The sequence below is a fragment of the Gossypium arboreum genome, chromosome 13 (genome assembly GCF_025698485.1).
Source record: "Gossypium arboreum isolate Shixiya-1 chromosome 13, ASM2569848v2, whole genome shotgun sequence".
NCBI classification, from domain to species: domain Eukaryota; kingdom Viridiplantae; phylum Streptophyta; class Magnoliopsida; order Malvales; family Malvaceae; genus Gossypium; species Gossypium arboreum.
In genome coordinates, this window is record NC_069082.1 from 77,346,854 (window position 1) to 77,360,950 (window position 14,097).

A 14,097-nucleotide genomic window follows, 5' to 3' on the forward strand; every position below is an offset into this window, starting at 1 on the left:
CAAAAGCCTCAGGCTACGTCTGTAGTGAGTGTGGGTAGTGTCAGGGACAATAGGCCCGAATGTAAGCAATGTAATAGATGACACTTCGGTGAATGTAGATTGAAGAACGGAGCATGTTTCAGGTGTAGTTCATTTGAACATTATCTTAGAGATTTCCTAGACAAGTCAGAGAAATAAAACGTTCATATTATAGGACCAAGCAACATTGCTGTGAGAGGTAGACCACATCGTAATCCTGGAAATGCGAGTAATAGCTGTGTTGGAACAAAAGACTTTGCTGTGTGATCTAAGGCACGAGCACCAGCTAGAGCTTATGCTATCCATGCATGAAAGAAAGCTTCAACGCCAGATGTTATTACTGGTACTTTTTCTATCTTTGATATTGGTGTTATTGCTTTGATTGATTCAGGAACAACTCATTCGTATGTATGCACGAATTTAGTATCAAGTAAGAATTTACCTGTTGAGTCCACTAAATCCGTGGTTAAACTGTCGAGTCCTCTAGGACAATATGTGCTAGTTAATAAGGTTTGTAAGAAATGTCCTTCAATTATTCAGGGTTATAGTTTTCCCACTGATTTGATGCTATTTCCATTTGATGAGTTTGCGGTGATTTCGGCCATGGATTGGCTGACTCGACATGATGCTATTATGAACTATAGATGAAAGCTTATTGTGTTAAAGTGTCAGAACGGTAAAAAGCTTCAGATTGAATGAAATAGTTTGAATGGTTTGCCTATTGTTGATTCAGTTAAATTAGCACAGAGATATATACGAAAAGGATGTGATGCATATCTTACATATGTATTTAATTCTAGAGTTTTTGAGTTGAAGTTAGAATCGGTTCCAGTGGTTTGTGAGTATCAAGATGTGTTTCTAAAGAAATTACCTGGGTTACCACCAGTCAGAGCGGTTGAATTTGCCTTTGAATTAGCATCGTGAACATCACCGATATTGATAGCTCTTTACAGAATGGCTCTTACTGAGTTGAAAGTGTAACACCCCGAAAATTTATATAGTAAGATATTACTTTTAATATAGTAAAATAAGGAAATAAAGTGACAAGAAAAGGAAAATTGAGTTATGTCACTAGGAAGTATATTATGACATATTAATTCAAGAAAGGACTAAATTGTAGAAGTAAGAAAAGTTTTGTGGCCCAAGAGTAAATTCTCAAAATTTGAGGGATTAAAGTGTAAATATGAAAAAGTTGAAGGGCTAATAGTTCAAATATTTAAAGGGTGGAAGGATCTAGAAACCAAGGAAAAATTGATGAATTACGACCAAATTGAATAGGCGAAGAATTATGAGGAACTAAATTGCAATTTTACCAAAATTAAGTGATGACTCAATAATGGAATTTTAAAAGATCACAAGGGTAAAATGGTCAATTGGAAGAGAGAGAAATCTAGAAAGTAATGATGATGTTGGAGATATTTTAGATTAATTAATTAATTAATTATTAGTTATTAATATTTTAATTTGATTTTTTCTATGATATTTTATTATTTTATTATTATTTTATTAGTATATATAAAGAAAGAAAGATGAGAAAGTTCTCATCCATTTTTCCATGCATTCACGTTAGGAAGAAGAGAAGAGAAGAAAGAAACTTTTCATTCTTTACAATTTAGTCCTTCTACAAAAAATTCACCATTTTCACCTAGAAATCAAAAGAATTTCCATAGCTACCAAGAGAGAAAAATGTTAAGGAGACTATGGGGAGTTAGAATATCAAATTGGATCCAAGGAATAGAATCTGGAGGAGAGAGAAAATCAAATTAAAGATTAGAATCAATAGAACAATGTAAGTACATCAATATTTCAATATATTTTTAAGTTTGTTATTATTGAGAAAACAAGGAAATAATGTTATAGTAGAGTCTTCTTATATACGGTTCTATGATCTTGATGAGTTAGTGAAGGGAAATAGGAGAAAGTGATGGAAAATATTGTAGAGAAATGGAATAAGGGTGTTATAAACATGGTAAATAATATCTTGCACTAAAATAGTTTTGGACAGCAGCAGTAAGCTAACTTTGAAAAATCACCAAAAGTTACGAAAGTTTAATTAGAGGTTGAATAAAACATGAAATTAAACATTATTGAGTCTAGCTTCTTATAGAAGAAACGATGTAAGCAATGGAATTGTAAATCATGAAATATGATAAATTTTGTGAGACAAGGTCAGAATGATTTCGAGTTCCCCTGTTCAGACTTTGGAAAATCATCAAAAATTGGAGAAAAATAATTAGGGGCTTATGTTATAATTTTGGAATCCTAAATGAGTATATTTTCAATAGAAACAAATTAGGACATCATTTGAATCCTGTACGAGGAGATAATTAACTTTTAGTAAAGAAGGGTCAGAACTGTTAGACAGCATAATAGAAGTGACTTTAAAGAATAAACTGTACTTATTGGCTAAGACAAAAATTCTAAAAATTTTATGGTAAGAAGATATGTAAGTCTAGTCTTATAGAAAATTAGTCGGTCTTAATTTTGAGGTCTGTAGCTCAAGATATAAATAATTTAGTGACCATGACGCAAATGAATAGTTTTGAATATACATATATGTGAATAGTGAAAGTATTGATAATGTTACTTGTAGCATGTTATATAAATTAAGGATGTGGAATGGAGAGGAGGAGGAGGAGAATATGTATGAATATTCAGCTAGCATGGCTAATCTGTATGTTTTAGGCTCAGAGACTAAATTTAATAAAAGTAATGTAACACCCCTTACCCGAGTCCACTGCCGAAGTCGAACACGGGGTTAACGGCTTAAACCATTCACTTTCACAGTCCATTTTAAAAATTTTCCAAGCAGTTGGCTAACTGCGTCACTGTCACTTTAAAAATCATATATTGAGTTCCAAGACTCGAAAACCAGTTTCGTAATTTTTCCCTGAAACTAGACTCATATATGCATCTACAAATATTTTTCTAGAATTATTGGTCAGGCCAATTAGTACAGTTTATTAGTTAAAGTCTCCCCTGATACAGGTGCGACTATCTTGACCTTCATACATTACGACTGGATATCTCCCATGCAGGCTTCAATACTGATGCCGTTTGTTTCTATAGAAACTAGACTCAAAGAGGAATCTATACATATACCAAAAGTGATCATGAATGACCATTCCCATGGCTAACCGTTACCAACATTTCCATACCTCTTGACAAACAACATACAAACGATTATAAAGCTATGATCAAAGTATATCTAAGCCATTTTCGCATGGCTATCCAAATTTACACAAAACCGAAGGGTACATGACCTACAACAAAAGGGTAGTCCTATACATTAACCAAGATATCCTCTCACTACTAGTCTATTCTATACATGCCATAAGATATTCCAAAACATAGCAGTACCAAACAGTGGATAGTGATAGTGTGACTAGTTGCTGACGATCCCCGAGCTTGTAGCTACCAAATGAGATCTATAAAACAGAGGAAACAAAGTACACGGAGTAAGCATTACAATGCTTAGTAAGTTTCAAGCAATGTCAATAGATAACAATCAAGTTATAACATAGTTGTTCGTATTTTTATTTCACTCTTCCTTCGGGTATACCACCCCTTTATCCGAATATGCACATCTCATCATAATCATAGGAATAGTCTTATAGATTGCTCTCGTATACATCACATAACTACCTTATGGTTTAGTTTAAATCAAGCTCACATATAAACTTGGAGTACATACCTGTTTAACCTTTCGCATTGCGTATATTTATAAGCAATTCTTATTACGAAGTTTTACCCGGACATAATCTCCACACGTAGTCATCGGGTCTTACCCGGTCATAATCTCCACACGTAGTCATCGGGTCTCACCCGAAACATTTTCCAAGTTTCATGTACATTTAATCACATGTTACAACATTCACATTAGCCATTCGGCTTTACCACATATATAGACACTTTCACATTCACCACATCGGCCATTAGGCCTTATCACATATACATACACTTTCACATTCACCACATCGGCCATTAGGCCTTATCACATATGCATACACTTTCACATTCACCACATCAGCCATTAGGCCTTATCACATATACATACACTTTCACGTTCATCACATCGGCCATTAGGCCTTATCACATATACATACACTTTCACATTCATCACATCGGCCATTAGGCCTTATCACATATATACACTTTCACATTCATCACATTGGCCATACGGCCTTATCACACATATGCACTTTCACATTCATCACATTGGCCATTCGGCCTTATCACACATATGTGTATATCATACATATTTCATATTTTTCTTGTACATCAATTTCAGCAATAGCTTATAAGCAACTCAAATAGTTTCATTGAAGTTTACAACAAAATCACATATTCACTACAAGTAGTTTTCCTAACCAACAGTCACTAAGTTGTTTATAACTGGAGCTACAAAACTGAAAATCAATAGCCGTTAATTTTCCCCTATCCGACTTTGATCCTCTTTGCTCTTAAGCTTAAGTAAAACAATAGATTGCTTAAGTACTTAACTAATATTATTCACTTAACAATCACATTTGGCAATCACCATTCAAATTCAACTCAATCACAACATGGCCGAATACACACTTCTCCTACTTCCATTCTAAATAAAAGTTTATCGAGCTTCCATCTTCATTTAACTATGTACCATTTAGAACTATCAATACTTTACACCCTTTAACAAATTATAATCAATTGCCAAATGCATCTTTGACAATTTAAACCACACAACTCAATTTCTTACAATTTAAGCTTAAAATTTCTATTCATGTAAATTTTAGCAACATGGAGTCCATTAAACACTCCAAAATTTCATTTGAACAACAATTGTTCAACCTTCTAGCAAAATTCAATCTGGACAGCAAGCATTATTTTCTTTTATTTCAAGCATGCAGTAGACCAATTTCTCCACATTTTACAAGACATTCAAATCGGCATTTACATCTTGGAACAATTTGTTTTCAAGCTGAAATTTCCATCGATCGTTTATGCATTTAATTGTCAAATGGTTACGTCACTACTAACAATTGAAACTTAGTAAGATCAACATAATATTTTAGCTATTAAACTCAATTTATCAACCCTAATCGGCATGAAAATAGAACCATTAATTTGTTCAAATTTTGGACAGCATAACGAAGGCACAAAATTGACGGTAGTAATTTTTTACAACTAATCTAAGAGCTTTTCTTTTCTACAACCCACATTCATGCCTTCCAACCACAATCCATCATCATTTTCTTTAAAACAAAGTTAAAGACAGAGGAGAGCTTGGAAAACTTACCAACTTAGGATACAACTCCTAAACAAGCTAAATCCTTAGTTTCCTTCAACATGCAAGTCGTCTCCATTTTTCTTTTTGTTGCGACCCTCTTCTTCTTCTTCAATGGATTACCGAGTTACTTGAAATTTCAGCTACCTAACTAGCTAAAATCATAGTTTTTCCTCCTTCTTGCCATCTTCTAAGCTAAAATTAAAGCAACCCAACTTTCTTCTCCCTCCCCAAGTCACGGCAATGGAGGAGCAAGGTGAGACAACTTTTTTTTTCATCACCCTCTCTTTTCATTTCTTTAATAGTAACCTCTTATTTTATTCTTTCTAACATAACACACTAACACAACATGTTTCCAACATGTTTCCACCCATAGCATGGCCGCCACTATGCTTAATTTTGGGTAATTTGCCATGCAAACCCATCTTTTCACAACATGCATTATTAGGCCACTTTACATTTGCCTAGCACATTTCTAAATTTCCTCACATAAGTCCTATTTGATAAAATTCACTTACAATTAACAAAATTCAAACATGAAATTTTCACACATGCATATGTACATATAATGAGCATCAACTATAATGGTTAATTATTTTTATGACTCGGTTTTGTGGTCCCGAAACCACTTTCCGACTGGGGTCACTTTAGGGGTGTCACAAGTAAAATTTTAGGGGCAATTTTGTAAGGATATAAAAAATGATCAATTTGAAGGAAATGAATTGACTTATTGTCTAAATTAATAAATTGAATAGAATTATCAATTTAGATCAAGATCGGATGAAAATCGAGGAAAATGAAAAATTACCAAAATGCCCTAAATCTGGGTATTTTTTCAATTTTGTCAGGTAAATTTGTGTATCATAATTGAGCATGAAAATATGTTAAATTGTATGTTATATTGGATTGAATGTGAAATATTAGTACATTCGTATAATATGAAACAATATGAATCTGAAATGAATTATTACCATATATGCTTGAAGTATATATATAATGATTTGTACATGTTATATGGACACATGGTGTGGAAAGTATGTGCATATAGAATTTGATTTATGTTAAGTTTAATATGAGTTATTATCGGAATAAATATACGTGAAATATATGGAAATTATGGTACATGAAATTTTAATATAATGAAATAAATGAATTTAAATGATAAGAGAATTATATATTTCATGACATGCACATATATGATTATCTTTGATTTATTGATACAAGGAAATTATGTAGGTGGAGACAATTGTTAAACTCAAGTGTGAAGTGTTGAGAAAATAAGTATGTCAATGTTGAATTTCTATAAAATATGTGTAAGTATACTAACAATGTTGATTGATACTAAGACAAGTGCCAAGCTATTGTTTGAATGATAATATATTTATCTATATGATGCGTTGAATCGGTAAGTATTTAACGGAAATTTTTGCTAAATGATATGTAAATCCGAGTAATGCTCCGAAACCTTGGGTGTTACAGAAAGAGTTGAAACCACAATTGCAAGAGTTGAAAGATAATGGTTTTACTCGACGTAGTTTCTCACCTTGGGATGCACCTATTTTATTCGTGAAGAAAAAAGACGGATCAATGAGATTATGCATTGACTACCGCCAACTTAACAAAGTTACGATCAAGAATAAGTATCCATTACCGCGAATTGATGATCTGTGTAATCACTTGAAAGGTGCAACAGTATTCTCGAAGGTTGATCTTTGTTCTGGTTATTATCAGCTACGGGTTAAAGATTCTAATGTGCTGAAGACTGCATACAAGACCAGGTATGGGCATTATGAATTTCTTGTGATGTCATTTGGTTTAACTAATGCACCTGCAGTATTTATGGATTTGATTAACAGAATATTTAGACTATATCTAAACTGATTTGTTGTAGCATTCATCGATAATATTTTGATTTACTCTCAAGATGAGTCTGAGCATGTCGAGCATTTGAAAATTGTGTTGCAAACTCTATTTAACACCTCTATAACCCATATCCATCGTCGGAATGGGTTATGAAGTGTTACCAACCCAAAATATCACATTTGATATAAGAACATTAACTGTTATATGCATTCAAAAACTTTATACAAACATTCAAAAGATGCCATATTCGCATGGCCCATATACAACAACATCTCAAAAATACCATTCACTTAAGTCTGTTCTATACGTGCCATACTAGCTTCAAAACATAGTAATACCAAAATGATAGATAGTGTGACGAGTTGCTGACGATGCCTTTCCGAGCAGGTGACTAGAGTCAACAATCTATAAAACAGAGAAACGTAACGAACGGAGTAAGCTTTCATAAGCTTAGTAAGTTTTAAGCAATGCAACAAATAAACTCAATTATTCAATTTCTCAAGAGGTCATTTTCTAGATATATTACCATTTGGCCGAATATACACAAGCACATAATGCACAATTAGCATTCTAATTTCACTTAATGTGAATTCATAGGGCATAAATAAATTGAATATTTTCGCATACTTTCACACCTTGATCGAATGTATCATGATCATAGATATAGATATAACATTTATTTACATATGTATCACATTATACACTTATGATTCAATTCAAATCATACTCACATATAAATATATAATACGTACCTTGCCAACTTAACGTATTGAATGTATTCATTTGTCGTTCTAACACGAGGTATCTTAGTTTTAGACTTTTATCAAATCACCAGCATTCAGCCTGTTAGGTTTAAAAACCTAAATTCATTCACTGGCATTATAGCCTGCTAGGCTCAAATGCCCGAATAGTATCTTACCGGCATTATAGCCTGCTAGGCTCGAAGGCCCAAATAGTATCTCACTAGCATTATAGCCTACTAGGCTCAAAGGCCCGAATAGATCTCATCGGCATTATAGCCTGCTAGGCTCAAAGGCCCGAATAGTATCTCACCGGCATTATAGCCTGCTAGGCTCAAAGGCTCGAATAATACTGTGCGATATTCAAATCAACAAGTTTCATATAACACAATCACACCAAATTGGGTACAAGCATTATACGAATATATCATCCTAAATTTTATTCACTTTTATCTCATTTTATCACTCACATTTAACTTTTGATAGTTTACACGTAACATCTTACTCATATTCACCTAACACTATCATTTGATCATGAAAGCATATCACATTTTACTTCCATTACAATTGCCATTTGGCCATATACATATATGACAAGTAATACTTAATTCTCACAATCTGTCATGTCATTATCGAATATTATATATATTTAACTACTTAAAACTTACCTCGAATATATTTTCGAACAGTCTCAGTTCGGCTATTCAACTACTTTCTCTTTTCCCCTGTCCAACCTTGGTTCTCTATGCTCTTGAGCTAATTCAAACAACATTTAATTTATTAAGGTCCCATCAAGATAGCTTATAGCCAAATATTAATTGTATATTTAGTTCACATACACAAACACAAAACTCATAAGGCTTATCATATTTTCATATATATATCTTTACCATATAGCCGAATATATATATATAGCTCATCAAATAGGTATTTATTTACGTTTCCCTTTTTAACATATATTGATCAACTAGTCCATGCATTAGCCATTGACACGTTCGGTCATTAAAGCAATAACCTGTTAACATTCAAGCATTTTATACCAAAATTTCTCCCAAGGCTGAATTCATCTACAACCTTTAGTACATATACAAAGTTTATGTTAATTTATACACACACCATTAACCTAGTATCAATTAACTAAGTACTTTAAAATTTTCTTTAATTAAGTAACTTATCCGGAAATATTAAGGGAAAATTTAACAAGCTTAACTAAGTAACTTATCCAGAAATATTAAGAGCAAATTTAACAAGCTTTAAATTCAACTTATAATTTGAGCATAACTCATCAAGGCATCCACACTAATTTATTATCCAAACAACCATAGCTGACTACACATATTATTTCATTCATTTTTAACAAAATTCTATCAAGCTTAAATCTCCATTTCATCATTTTAAAATGCAACATTACTCAATGTTATCTAAATTCACATTCGGCAACTACACATACACACAAGCCGATTTCACCTTCTTATCTAATGCACCTATATGAACATTTAGCTAGCTCAAACTTCACTCATCCATAATTACTCATTAAAACATGAAGACAACAACCATTCCCTTCAAATTATTCCATAGCTGATTACTCATATCACCACACAATTCAAAATTTTGACATGGGCTAAGTAAGGGACTTAGTAACTAGCTTAAATTATGCTAAAATGTCAAAAACTAACATGAATTACTTCCTTAATTCCAACTCAAAGGTGACCAAATGGCTATCTCCCCTTTTCTTCTTTAATATTCGGCTAAGTTAAGGAAGAAGATGAACCAAAACATTTTGTTTTTCTTTTTATCATCTTTTCTTATTTTAATTAATTTTTATTTCATAAATTAAACCGTTAACTATTATAATATTAATATATAATGCATATATTGCTTCTCATCATCATTATGGCCGGCCACTACAAATTAAAGTGGAAAATTTGACATGCAAATCCACCTATTTTACACCATAAATTATTTGGCCACTTCAAATTAACCTATGACATTTTCAAAACTTTTCACATAAGTCCTATTTAATAATTTCACATACAAATGACAAAATCAAAGCATGAAAATTTTCAGACATGCACTTTCACATATAATAAGCTCAGAATATAACATCTAATTATTTTCGTGACTCAGTTTTGTGGTCCCGAAACCACTTTCCGACTAGTGTCAAATTAGGGTTGTCACAACTCTCCCTCCCTAAGGAAATTTTAGTCCCCGAAAATCTTACCAGTGAAAAGGTTAAGATAACGTTCTTTCATTGAGTCCTCTGGCTCCCAAGTCACTTCTTCAACCCCGTGTTTGAGCGACTGTACTTTCACTAATAAGATTTTCTTATTTCGTAGTTCTTTTACTTCCCGAGCCAAAATACGAACCGGTTCCTCTTCATAACTTAAATCAGACTGAATTTCAATCTCTGATGGATTAATCACATGACAAGGATCGGATCTGTACCGACGGAGCATTGAAACATGAAAAATGTCGTGAATCTTTTCAAGTTCAGGTGGCAAAAGTAGTCTATAAGCAACCGACCCAATCCGTTCTGAAATTTCGTATGGTCCCATAAATCTCGGGCTCAATTTACCTTTACGGCCAAATCTGAGTACCTTTTTCCACGGTGAAACTTTAAGAAACACTTTGTCTCCAACTTTATACTCTATATCTTTTCGTTTCAAGTCTGCATACAATTTCTGATAATCTGATGCTGCTTTCAGACTTTCACGGATCACTCTTACTTTCTGTTCGGCCTCTTTAATCAAATCAACTCCGTAAATCTTATTCTCACTGAGTTCGGTCCAAAACAAAGGTGTATGACATTTACGACCGTACAAAGCCTCGTAAGGTGCCATCTTGATGTTCGATTGAAAACTATTATTATATGCGAATTCAACCAAAGGCAAGTATCGTTCCCACGAGGCACTAAACTCAAGGATGCAACATCTCAACATATCCTCGAGTATTTGAATAATTCGCTCGGATTGACCATCAGTCTGGGGATGAAAAGCGGTGCTAAAATGCAACTTAGTACCCAATGCTTCTTCCAATTTCTTCCAAAACCGCGATGTGAATCTCGGATCTCTATGCGACACAATAGAAGTAGGTACCTCGTGTAACCTTACAATCTGTGAAACATACAATTCGGCTAACTTATCAAGTGAATAATCTGTACGTACGAGAATAAAATGAGCCGACTTTGACAATCTATCAACCATAACCCAGATCGCATCTTTCTTACTCGGAGACAATGGCAACCCAGATAAAAAATCCATCGTGATTCGATCCCACTTCCACTTGGGTATCATGATCGGCTAAAGTAATCCCGGAGGCACTTGTTGTTTCGCTTTCACCTGTTGACATATCAAACACTTCGAAAAAAAGTCAGAAATGTCTCGTTTCATACCATGCAACCAATACTGATGTTTCATATCGTTGTACATTTTCGTACTACCCGAGTGAACTGACATTCGGTTGCTATGAGCCTCGCTCAAAATCATCGGAATAAGCTCTGAATTTCTCAAAACACATAATCAATTTCTGAACCTCAAAAAATCATTACTATCAATTAAAAATTCTGAATACTCTATCGAAACGCATAGTGCTCGTTTTGTAACTACTTCATTATCAACTTTTTGAGCTTCACGGATTTGTTGCATCAATAATGGTTTTCCTTTTAACTCTGCTACTAACACATCATCAGCGGACACAGATAGGTGCACATCCATTGCTCGCAAAACAAACAGTGATTTACGGCTTCAAGCATCAGCAACCACGTTAGCCTTTCCCGGATGGTAATTAAATGACAAGCTCGTAATCTTTCAATAATTCTAGCCAACGTCTTTGTCTTAAATTCAAATCTCTCTGAGTCATCAAGTACTTGAGACTTTTGTGATCGAAATACACATGGCATTTTTCCCTGAACAAATAGTGGCGCCAAAATTTTAAAGCGAAAATGATAGCAACTAACTAGAGATCATGAGTCAGATAGTTTTTCTCGTGAGGCTTCAACTGTCTCGAAGCATACGCTACTACTCTACCCTCTTGCATCAATACATAGCCCGAACCATTCAGAGACGCATCACTGTAGATCATAAAGTCTTTACCAGATTCTAGCTGAACTAACACTGGAGCTTCGGTCAAAAGAATTTTCAATTGATCAAAACTTTTCTGGCACTTTTCTGACCACTCAAATTTGATATCTTTCTGAAGCAACTTTGTCATCGATATTGCTATCATTGAGAAACCTTTCACAAACCGTCTATAGTACCCGGCAAGTCCCAGAAAACTTTGAACTTCTGAAACATTTCTCAGAGGCTTCCAATCGAGTATAGCTGAAATTTTACTCGGATCAACCGAGATGCCCGATGCGGATACAATATGCCCCCAAAAGCTAACTTCTCTCAACCAAAATTCACATTTACTGAACTTCGCATATAATTGCTTGTCTCACAAAATCTGCAATACTAACTTCAAGTGCTCGGGATGTTCAGTTTCATCGCGTGAATAGATCAAAATGTCTATAAACACGACTACAAACCGATCTAAATACTGTCTAAAAATTCGATTCATTAAATCCATGAACACAGCAGGGGCATTAGTAAGCCCAAACGGCATCATTAAGAATTCATAATGTCCGTATCTCGTTCTGAAAGTAGTTTTAGGCACATTAGAGTCTCTAACTCGCAATTGATAATAACCCGATCTCAAGTCTATCTTTGAAAATATTGAGGCTCCTTTCAGTTGATCAAACAAATCTTCGATTCGCGACAACGGATATTTATTCTTAATCGTTGCCCTATTAAGCTGACGATAATCAATGCACATTCTTATGGTTCCGTCTTTCTTTTTCACAAACAGCACTGGTGCACCCTAGGGAGAAAATCTCGGTCGAGCAAAACCTCTATCTGCCAACTCTTGCAATTGAGATTTCAATTCTTTTAATTCGGTTGGTGCCATATGATACAGAGCTATCGAAATAGGTGTAGTCCCTGGTACTAGTTCAATGCCAAACTCTACCTCCCGAACAGGTGGTAATCAAGGTAATTCCTCGGGGAAAACATCCGAATATTCACAAACCACAGGCACAGTCTCAAGTTTATTTTCTAATTCTTTACTATCCAGTACGTATGCAAAATATACTTCACACCCCTTTTTCACATATCTCTGAGCCAACATCGAGGATATCACTGCCGATAATCCATTCCAATCGGTAGACTCAACTCGAATTATCTCATTATTTGGACATCTCAAATCAATTATCTTTCACTTGCAATTCACTATTGCATCATGCACAGTTAACCAATCCATACCGAGAATGACATCAAACTCGTCAAACGGTAATAACATTAAATCAGTCGGAAAGTAAGAATCTCGGATCATTAAGGGACATTTCTTACATACTTTGTCAACTAGCACATAACGGCCCAAAGGATTAGACACCCGATTCACAAACTCAGTAGACTCAACAGATAGAGTCTTACTGGATGCCAAAGTTTCACACACACATGAATGAGTAGAACCGGGATCAATCAAAGCAATAACATCAGTATCAAAAAGAGTGAAAGTACCGGTAATAACCTCTGCCGAAGAAGCATCCTCATAAGTGCGTATAGCATATGCTCTGGAAGGAGCACGAGCTACAGGACGTACAGTAGTATCTTTGGTCCCTCTCTGATTTCCACTAGCATTACTCGTATGTCTAGGTGGTCTACCTCGTCTTGCAGTGTTACTAGGTCTCCCACTCGGATCAGTATTCTGTTCAGCTAATTTCGGACAGTTTCGGATAAAGTGATCAGCTAATCCACACTTGAAACAAGAGCGGTCATGAAATCTACAGCTTCCTGAATGCCATTTACCACAATGCTTGCACTCGGATCTGTCCTGAAGATTAGTGCCGACACTGGTAACAGAGGTGGCTCGCGTACTCACAGGGGGTCGATCATGGTCCCGTCTGGAAAAACCCGAAGTATTCTTAGATCGGCCTGAGTCATCTCTAAATTTCTTCAATGACTGATGAAAGGATTTTCCCAAAAATCTTTTACGGAACTCTCGACCTCCATCATCAGCTTTTCTTCGGCTTTACAAGCTCGCTCGACAAGCACTACAAACTCTTTGATTTCTAGAATACCCACCAACAGTTTGATGTCTTCATTCAACCCGTCCTCGAAGCGTTTACACATGATAGCCTCAGATGAAACACATTTCCGAGCATATCTACTAAGT